This window comes from Pelodiscus sinensis, chromosome 1 (assembly GCF_052426305.1).
Source record: "Pelodiscus sinensis isolate ZL-2025 chromosome 1, ASM5242630v1, whole genome shotgun sequence".
NCBI lineage: Eukaryota > Metazoa > Chordata > Testudines > Trionychidae > Pelodiscus > Pelodiscus sinensis.
The window spans coordinates 132,365,094-132,374,470 of NC_143052.1; the positions used below are offsets into that span (position 1 = coordinate 132,365,094).

General features: G+C 39.4%; 1 protein-coding gene across 1 annotated transcript in view; it reads left to right on the forward strand.

Moving 5' to 3' along the window:
- CCDC91 (coiled-coil domain containing 91) overlaps positions 1-2,311 on the forward strand; it is a 518,367-nt gene extending 516,056 nt beyond the window's left edge. Inside the window, exon 14 of the mRNA XM_075901364.2 lies at positions 2-2,311. The gene's annotated coding sequence lies outside the window, so the exon portion shown is untranslated. The remainder of the gene's footprint in view (position 1) is intronic.
- The last annotated feature ends 7,066 nt before the right edge of the window (positions 2,312-9,377 follow it).

The following is a 9,377-nucleotide window of genomic DNA, read 5'->3' on the forward strand; positions in this document are numbered from 1 at the left end:
GGACTGAAGCTGTAATAGATGACATGCCAGCCTGGAAGTACTTGGAATGTGTGGAAAGAGAAGACAGTGAATATTGGTTTGACTTTTATTAAACAGTGAGTTATGTCTACATCAGAGGAGTGTGTGCATATGCACACGTATCCAATGATACAAGTTATGTTTCAGATAAGTCACATTTTCATTTGCAATGCAATTATTATGATTTCATTCTTTGCCCTTCTATGACACACCATAAGGCAAAATTAATTGCTTAAGGTATTGTAAGGTACATGTGTAGCTTTAAACAAACATGATTCTAAAGGTTGATAGCATGAATCACATGAGAAACTCCTCACCCTCACAAATGTTAAGCGACCAAGTTCAAACCTGGGATGAAATGTGTTGCACATATATATTCTGGTAAAGCATCTAAAAATAGAAATAGACTTAAAATGGAGGGAAAGGATCTGATTTTTACAAAGGATCAGAAAAAAATCCCACCCAAGGCTTATAATATTGGTCTGTTTGCAGGAATCTTATAAAGTATTGCCACTTTAAATGTTTTCTCAGGAGAAGTAAATATTTAACATTAGGCTTAAATATCCTCAGTAATTACCTAGCTTCCTTTAAAAAGAGCCCCAGAGGGGTGTCTTGAGACGGTCTCTTTCTGATAGACAGTAGCACGGCATAGAGGCACCACATGCTGATATCCTGTTTCTGACTCTGCCAGAGAATTGAGGGGTGGAGTGAGATTGCTACAGCAACAGCACGTCCAGCAGCAGATGTGCATGCTACTGTAGGTTTAAGCAGGAGACATGTAGGTAGATAGAAATACCTGTGGTGGTAAATTACACATGAAAAAGTAAGTGGCCTCCTTCCTGCGGATGCTGCCGAACCTAGTTAATTTACTCCAGTCGCATATCTGGGATTTAATACACAGAGTAGCAAAGAATTTGCCAGTGACTAAGGCAGGGTACCTGGCCTTGTTTAGAACTGCACCCACAGAGGAAGTGCTCAGATAGTTTGTGTTTTGTTCAAGTGTAGTGCTCTAAAATTGTAAATACAGATGAAAGTATAAAATAGAACTGGCTGAAAATTGGAATTTCTTCAGGAAGAGATTTCAATTTTGCAGAAATTGAATTTTTTGTGGAAAAAACATGTATCATCTACTTTGTGACTGGGACTTTGGTACCCTCCAAAATAATTCTTAATTGTTAATTGAATTCAATGCATACTGGGATAAGACTTTGAAAGTTTAGTCTGTGTTCTATGAAAATTGATGCAGTGCCTACAAGATCACTGATGCTCATAATAATGTATCCACTCTTGGATATCTGAGCTTTGAATTAAGAAACTCTGACTAATATAGGACATATAACTAGGGGGAGATGGTGGTATCTCACACACCACTGTGTGGTAACATTGACTTGTAATGGCAATAATTTCAGATAATGCATCTGGTTATGCAGGTAGGATATCAATAAATTATTTTTGTTTTGTTTTGGAAGTTAACCCAATACCAAGTTCAAGACACAGTGCTTGGTAATTCCTCTTTGACTATTATATAGGAGACTTTAATAAGGGCACCACTTCATTTGATATACTTTACTGGTTTTGCTTCTGTAGAGACAGTGCCCAATATAATGGCGGCATACTCAGCTCATGACATAGGAGACATGAAATAGTGAGTAATGTGTTTTTATGACACATTTGTATTCCAGAAAAGAAGCCTTACTAATCTACTCGGCTTCCTGTTACTTGTTCATCATTCCCCTTTGAGAGAGATTTATGAGGACAAGCACCCGCAGTCTTACGTTGAAAGAAATTAGTGGGTCATATATGTCTACCCATCACAGTGCAATAGAAAGATGATGGGCTTAGATTCTTGAGTGTGTCTTAGCTCTGTTTGGATAGAATGGGGTAGTAAAGGAGCCAGTAAAGGTGAAGTCCAGCAACAGAGTTTTGCATGAATCTAATTTTTCTAGAAATGTTTTGTCAGGATGTCTTATGCCCCAATTGATAATACTCGTATCATAATAACACCCAAAACACATGGCACTGTACCAACAGGAAGACAGTCCCCACAGAGCTTCCAGTCTGAATCTATTTATGTCACAACAGAGCTATGTTAGAAAATGATTCAGCATGGTTTTCAAACCTATTTTGAGCAGCCAGTGTAGACAGAACCAGTCCATATTAGTTTTGATCATTGTTTTAATTTGGTTTACTAATGCTTTGTCCAGTGCAGTTTGTTAATGTTGCTCATTGATTGCTTCTAAAGATTCCCTTCTTAAAGTAACCCCCTATGACTCCTCATTAAAATCTGTTGAAATAATTTCTGTCTGTTCTTCTTTCCAGCATTTGTAGACTATGACCTTATTCCCCATTACACAATCCTTAGCCATGCTGTGGACAAATGGTTGGTTGAATCCCTGAAGCAAATTATGACAGACGTGCATAAAAATAATACCTGTATACACAACTACAACCGCTCAGGGCATAGACAGGATGCAGTCAGGGCTCAGCAATTACTGCTTCATATTCTGACACATATTAGCCTGCTCTGACCTAGCTGGGATTGCCTGATAATCCTAGAAATTCCAAGTCTTTAAAAAATAACCCCACAAACAGAATAAAATGACCAAAGAATATTAAATAATGCAAAGGCTTTTTAAAATCACAAATACATTTTTGAAGTGTATTAGGTCAAGTTCTTTTCTAACGTACATCTTTTCAATTCAGGGAATTATGACGGGGCCAGATTGCTCTATTCTATGCAAGATTGTATACATTTATTTATTTTGCCCTTTAAGCAAGCCATGTCTACACTATGAGTGAAGGCAGGATTCCCCTGCTCATGTACATCTACTGCTAGCTCTCATTGAGGTAGCTCAATTATAAATAGCAGTGTAGCCACTGCAGTACTGGTAATAGTAGCTAGTGCAGTTTAGCAATGCTGAGCGGTGTTCTCTGTAAATTGTGCACTTGTGTGGCCACTCAGGAGAGATTCAGATGCCACCCAGCTGATCAGCAGTGCACCCACCGCTGGGTTTTTGTTTCTACTGGTGGTGCACATTTGCACATGACTCGGCGCACATGGAAAAAAATATTTTGCCCATGAATGGAAAAAACCCACACAGGAAGGGGAAAGATTAGAAAAACTTTAGTGCTGAATACATTCCCACGCGTTTTAAGCAGGTTTGTAGTCAGCATGGCTCAACCAGTGGTGCTGACAGCCTCGCTGGGCCTCTAGGCTAAGTGGAAGTCAGGGGTTGCTTTGCAGTGCACAAGAGGCTGGGCTGGGGATAGGTAACCCTCAGTGCTGCCCAGAAAGTACCACACCTCTTCTAGACCACCCTCAGTGCTGCCTGGAGCATGTGATGCAGTGCTCCCTCAGCAATTTAAAGGGTCCTTTAGTATCACCAGGTCCCAAGGCAGTAGTCCCCTTTTTCTCTCACATACACACAGACACCTCTCCATTGGCAGGCCTGGGCTCAGCCATCCTTCCAGTGTCACTACCAGTGCTAGTGTAGCTGCAGTGCTATTTATATTTGCATTAGCTCAATGAGTATGTGTACACAAGCAGGGGAGTCACACCCCAGGTCTATGGTGTAGACATAGCCTTAAGGGAATGTGAAACAAATGCCTTCAGAAAGGAATCAGCTGCAATGATTGGAAGATACTGGAGACCAACATTCAATTCCCTGCTCTTTCACAGACTTTGTGTGTGACCTTCAGTTAGCCACTTAAGACTCAATTTTTAAAAGTATGCAGATTACCTCTACTGAGATTTTCATAAGCACCTAGCACCTGAGGGCTAGATGTCTTAGGGATTCTGTCTTGGAAAATGGGGATACTTGTGCTTCCTTGCCTCATTGGGCATTATGTGGATAAATGCATTAAAGATTGTTAGTCAAAATTCAATTTTTATTTTTGATAATTTTGGATGATATATGTGTTTGTAAGCATTTACAAATATTTTTAGTCCTTTACATTTCCATGATTGCAGAAAGCTATAGGAAGGGCAGACAATTATTTAATGATAGTAGAGTCCAAAATCAATAAAAGTTAAAACTTGGTAAAAACACAAATTATCAGGATCACAGGTCAAAATATACAAAGGTTGCATGTGATGTAGTTTATATACATGTACAATATCCTTAGATAAACACATTATACCTGTTTTGACCTTTCATTCATTAATCCATTTGTAATAAGCTTAATTCAAAAGTCTAAATTGCTGGATTTAAATTCTAAGAAGTTTGTAGGCAGCATATTTCTTATTTTGCCCTTACCTGTAAATTTCAATGAAAATATTGATGAGGAATAACAGTAAACTAAGGACTTAGTTCGGATTAACTTTAAACAGCCGTGTGTAGCCGCGGGCAGTTCGTTCGGACTAAGGGGGATTTAAAAATGGCAGCCGGATGGGAACATGCAAATAAAGCCCGGGATATTTAAATCCCGGGCTTCATTTGCAACTTTGATTCCCCTGATCTACCTACCTAGCTCGAATTAACGAGCTGGTGTAGACATACCCAGACAGCTTACAACAAAGGGAGGAGCAGCTTCTGAGAATGGAGAGAAAAGGAAAACTTGTACATAAAGCTTCTTCTCACCTCCAAGTTCTTTCTGAGTTGGGTGGCACCAAACATTCCTCCATGCAGAGAAGTGGGATGTGTGGAGGCAACCACTGACAAGTGGGTGGGAATGAGTCTCCACAGAGATTGGCTTGTTTGATTTGGACCTAAGTCAGCTCAACTCCACACAGACAGTAGTTGTCCCTCAGTCCTCGCTCTGGTGCTAAGATTTGTGTCTCAGGCTTATTGCCATCCATCCACCCTTCCTTTCCTTTTTCAAACTGGATTCCCCCCTCAGCTCTCTTTCTCAAACCAGGGTTTAAGTGTCAAGCTGCTTGCCTTTAAATAGTCAGCGGTAAGGCTTTTGCTAGCTCCTTTCAGCTCTATCTGCTCTCCAAACAGCTTTCCAATCTGTAAGGTTCATCAAGCCAGCCCTCTCCTGTCAACATCTGTGTATTCATGGCAGGCTTTATGTTGATTCCTTTCTCCTGTTTCATCTTCTAGCTGGGAGGGAAAGAGGACCCTTGCCAATTGCCATGCCCACTCTGCCAGGCTCCTGGGCCCAGTCCTTTAAAGAAACAGTGCTTATGTTTCTCCCAACCACTATTTAGTATTGGAAGCACGTTTCTATCTCCCTTCCTTCTAGGTCTTTATATATCTTTGCTGGGCCTTTTGAAATCAGCTCATATGGTTACAGCACACTGTTACAGACTGCTGTTTACAGAACCACAGCATATTAATATGGCTGGATTATGTCCTGAGTTAGGTTTTCATCTCCAACTCTAGATTAGAAAACAGCTTTCAAAAATTGAATTAGTTTTGAACACCTCCATGCTGTCCATGGAAGATGTCTTTAAGCCATTTAGTATAAAACCATTTGTATAAGGTGGATCCAGCTAACTTTTATTCTCTACTTGTAAAGATGAGCCCTAGATTTCTAGCAAATCCATATAATCAACAATGGCAAAAATGTAGGCAAACTGAATCACAACTATTGTTAAATTAATCCTATTTTGGAAAACTCTCTAAAAGTCTGTACAAAGGAGTTGTAGATACAGAAGGCTGTGATTCCTTTCTTACAGCTATCTATGGATACGTTATAAGATCTCCTTTGAAAAGATTTCATTTCCATGACTATGAACAGAGATCATTTACTGTTATCACCACCTATTTGCTTTTCTTTTTATTGCACATCTTTTTCAGATTGTCTGGACAAATTGGTTTCAACAATCTAGGTGGGAGACTGCATTCAAGAAAGGCAGTTGGTGATGCAATAAATTCAGGCCAAAGCAAACTGAGGGCCAACCAAAGTTTATGGAAATGTGTACTGATGTAACTACATTGATTTTTATCTCAGAGGGATATCTGTGTTAATTTGTAACTTTAAAAACAAGTAGTGAATTTCTCCTGGCTTTAATCTCTGCATTTCCACATTAAATGTTATGTATGGGACACATGCAGCCCACTTAATTAGCCTCATTAGCATGGGTCCTAGAATTGACAGGTACTTCTGCTGTTATATACATATCTTGGTTTCTGTTATTTTTACTCCAATTCATCTGATGAAGGAGGCTTTGCCCATTAAAGCTCATGATTCTATATATTTTGGTTTAGTCTCAAGGTGCCACAGGACTACTCATTGTTTTTACCTTGCTTTAGTTATCCTGGTGCAAATACCCTAATGTAGATACACTGCAACATTGGAACTTAGAAGTGCAAGCCTTGTAGTTTTATCAGTCCAAAACAAAATTCAATAGTAGAGTTGCTCTTTGGAAAGAGATTCATTTTCTTGTGAAAAAAGTTGATGGAAAATTTTCATTTGTATCTACTTTTTGGGTTTTCATCAAAAACTTGAAAAACTTTGCATTTTTGATTGCCATTTAAACAAAAACCCAAATACTTTGGACAAAAATTGAATTTTTGTTGAAAATTTTAATTTAGCTGAAAAGCTCTTGTAAGAAATTTCCTTCTCTTCTGCTTTCAACAACACATTGAAAATCTTGCGTTTTGAATATTCCTCCCAATCTCCTCTTTTTCCATCTTCATTGCCTTTATTTTCTGCATTGGGGCAGCCCCGTGCCTTTATTTTCTCCATTGGGGCAGAGTGGGCATGGTAATTGGCAAGGGTCCTCTTGGAAAACATCTTATTTAAAAATAATTCTTCTTTCACTGTAATCTGTATTGTGTAGACTTTGCCTCATTTCTTAGGGACATCTATGTGAAAGTAGCATGTTTGTTCTTTGAAAGCTTAGATGAACCTTTGCTTATTCTCATCTGATGTCTGCTTATGGCTTTGCATACATCTCTACAACCATTAGTTGTGAGACTGCAAAAAGGAATTATGACTTCAAGGGAAGACTAAGAAGCAGGTTTTCTATGCATCAACAATCTCCTCTATATTTAACTCTCCTTAGAAATCATCAATCCCAAAGAGGTCAAGAGTGACACTGAAAATATGAGGAATGAACAAATTTTCTAAACAGAAAAGGGATATCCTCATGTCAGTGACGTTGGTGGGAATTTTGCCATTGACTTCAGTCAAGATTTCAACCAGTACATTTACAGTTTTCAATGAGACTTCAGTAGTTTGTTATACATGTTGTTTTATTTAAAGCACAAAAAATGCCTTGAGCTATGAAGCCTCCTACTGAATTCCATTGGCTATGCCAATATTTAGTACCTCCCTTGTTCCTATTCCATCCAAATCCCTTACGGGCACTGAATAGCCTCTGCATGGAGCCAAAAAGTAAATATGCCTAAAAATAAACAAAATTAATTTTAAAAAATTGAATATTGTAACTGGTGAGGGGAATGTCTGCTACAGTTAAATTTAGGACCCAAATTCCTTTTTATCATTCTATTTCATGTGGTTGAAGACTTGTTGACTCTATTTCATAATTCTAAAGCTAATGAAACTATTTTCATCTAATTTTGTGATTTCTCAGGCTATATCTAAACTTAAACCACTACAGCGACACATCCAGGCACCAGCCCCAAAGCTCAGGTGGCTGGGCAGTTCAGTCCCTGCCACCCTGGTCAGTCCCAGGGATCCAGGAGCCAGGCAGCATGATGGCCACACTCTCAGTCTGAAGGCTCCTGACACCTCTTGCCCTGAGCCCTCGCCACACCACAAGACCCTTTCCTGAGACCCCACACACATCCAACCTCCTGCCCTTACTCCTACCCCCCCCCCCAATATTTCTGCCTTGAGAACCCTAGGCCTCACTCCTGCATCCTGCCCCACACCCTGCCCTGAGCTCCACATCTCCCAGCCTCCTGTGCTGGGTCCCCTACATCCCACTCCCATGCCATGTGCTCCCACATACACATCACAACACTCTGCCGTGAGCCCCCAGCTCTCCAACCCACACTTACATTTCTTACAAGTACTGTCATATCGCACATACACCCCTACCTCCTACCCTGGGGGGGGGGGGAGGTTAGTGTTGAGATATGACAGTTCACCCCTCCTTAGCATTGTCTGCACCAAGAGTTAGGTTGGTAAAGCAACATTTCTCAGGGGGGTGGATTTTTCATACCTGAGCAACATAGCTGGGTTGATCTAACTTTTTAGTGTAGACCTAGCCTAAATTTCAATGACATCTATAAAATAGTCACTTTTAAGTTTCTAAAATCAGCTTGTTTTGAATTTACCACTCTGATCTAAGGAAGACAGGGTTCAGGAGACAAACTTAGACCATAGATCCAACTGTAGTAATGGCCTGAACTCACAACTCTTCCCCAATGATTTGCTGTATTAACTGGTCCTAAAACCCTATTCTAGCCCAACCCCATTGATTATCACAAAACTTAGCCCAGGACTCTCATAAAACTGGGTGACTAGGCAACAAAATAGTAGATGAAATTATAAAGTAATGCAAATATAATTATATTTGAAAATATAATCCCAACTATAGACAAATTAGCTGTTACCTCCCAAGAAAGACTTCATGGAGTCATCATGGATACATAACCATATTCAAAAAGGAATTAGATAAGTTCATGGAGGAGAGGTCCCTCAAAGGCTATTAGCCAAGATAGTCAAGAATGCAGCCCTATGCTCAGGCTGTTTCTAAGCCTCTGACTGGACTGATAAATGGTGGGACTAAATGACAAGGATCACTTCACAATTGCCCTATTCATTTCCTTTGAAGCATCTGACATTGGTCACTGCTGAAAGACACGACAGTGTGTGACCCAGTGTGGTCATTCTTATGTTCTTATGCCTCTGGCACTAACACTCTGGTACCAATCATTATTGAAGGCCGTGAATTAGATCATTTGAAAGATTGCACTCAAGTCTCACTTTCTCTCTTTCTAAATATTACATATAAAAATATTATGTTAAGGTTGAGAAGTCAAATACTCCAAAGTTAGGAAATGACAGAATTAAGGTTGCTCATGCAACATAAATTCAGACTTGTATGCATGCATTATGATATAGTCTTCCATTACCTAACCATATAATATTTTTCCTGCAGGACCTCTCCCACATTCAGTGCACATGATGGACAATTTTCAGTTAAGGAGCAGCCATTCAATATTTTGTATTTTCCTTATTATTTAGTAAGTGGCTACAGCTTTTCCTCACTTCACACTATTCATAACCCGCTTTGAAGATGGCATTATTAATTTCCTTCTGGGCTTTTTTATGGTATTGATCACTATGGTATCTGAGTATTTCAGAAACATTAATTTATCTTCACAAAATTTTGGCCAAATTTATGTTTGGTGAGATAAGAGGTAACATTATCTACATGCTACGAATGGACAGTTGAGGCCCAGATAGATGAAGTCCAAAAGTATTAATTTCTTGTA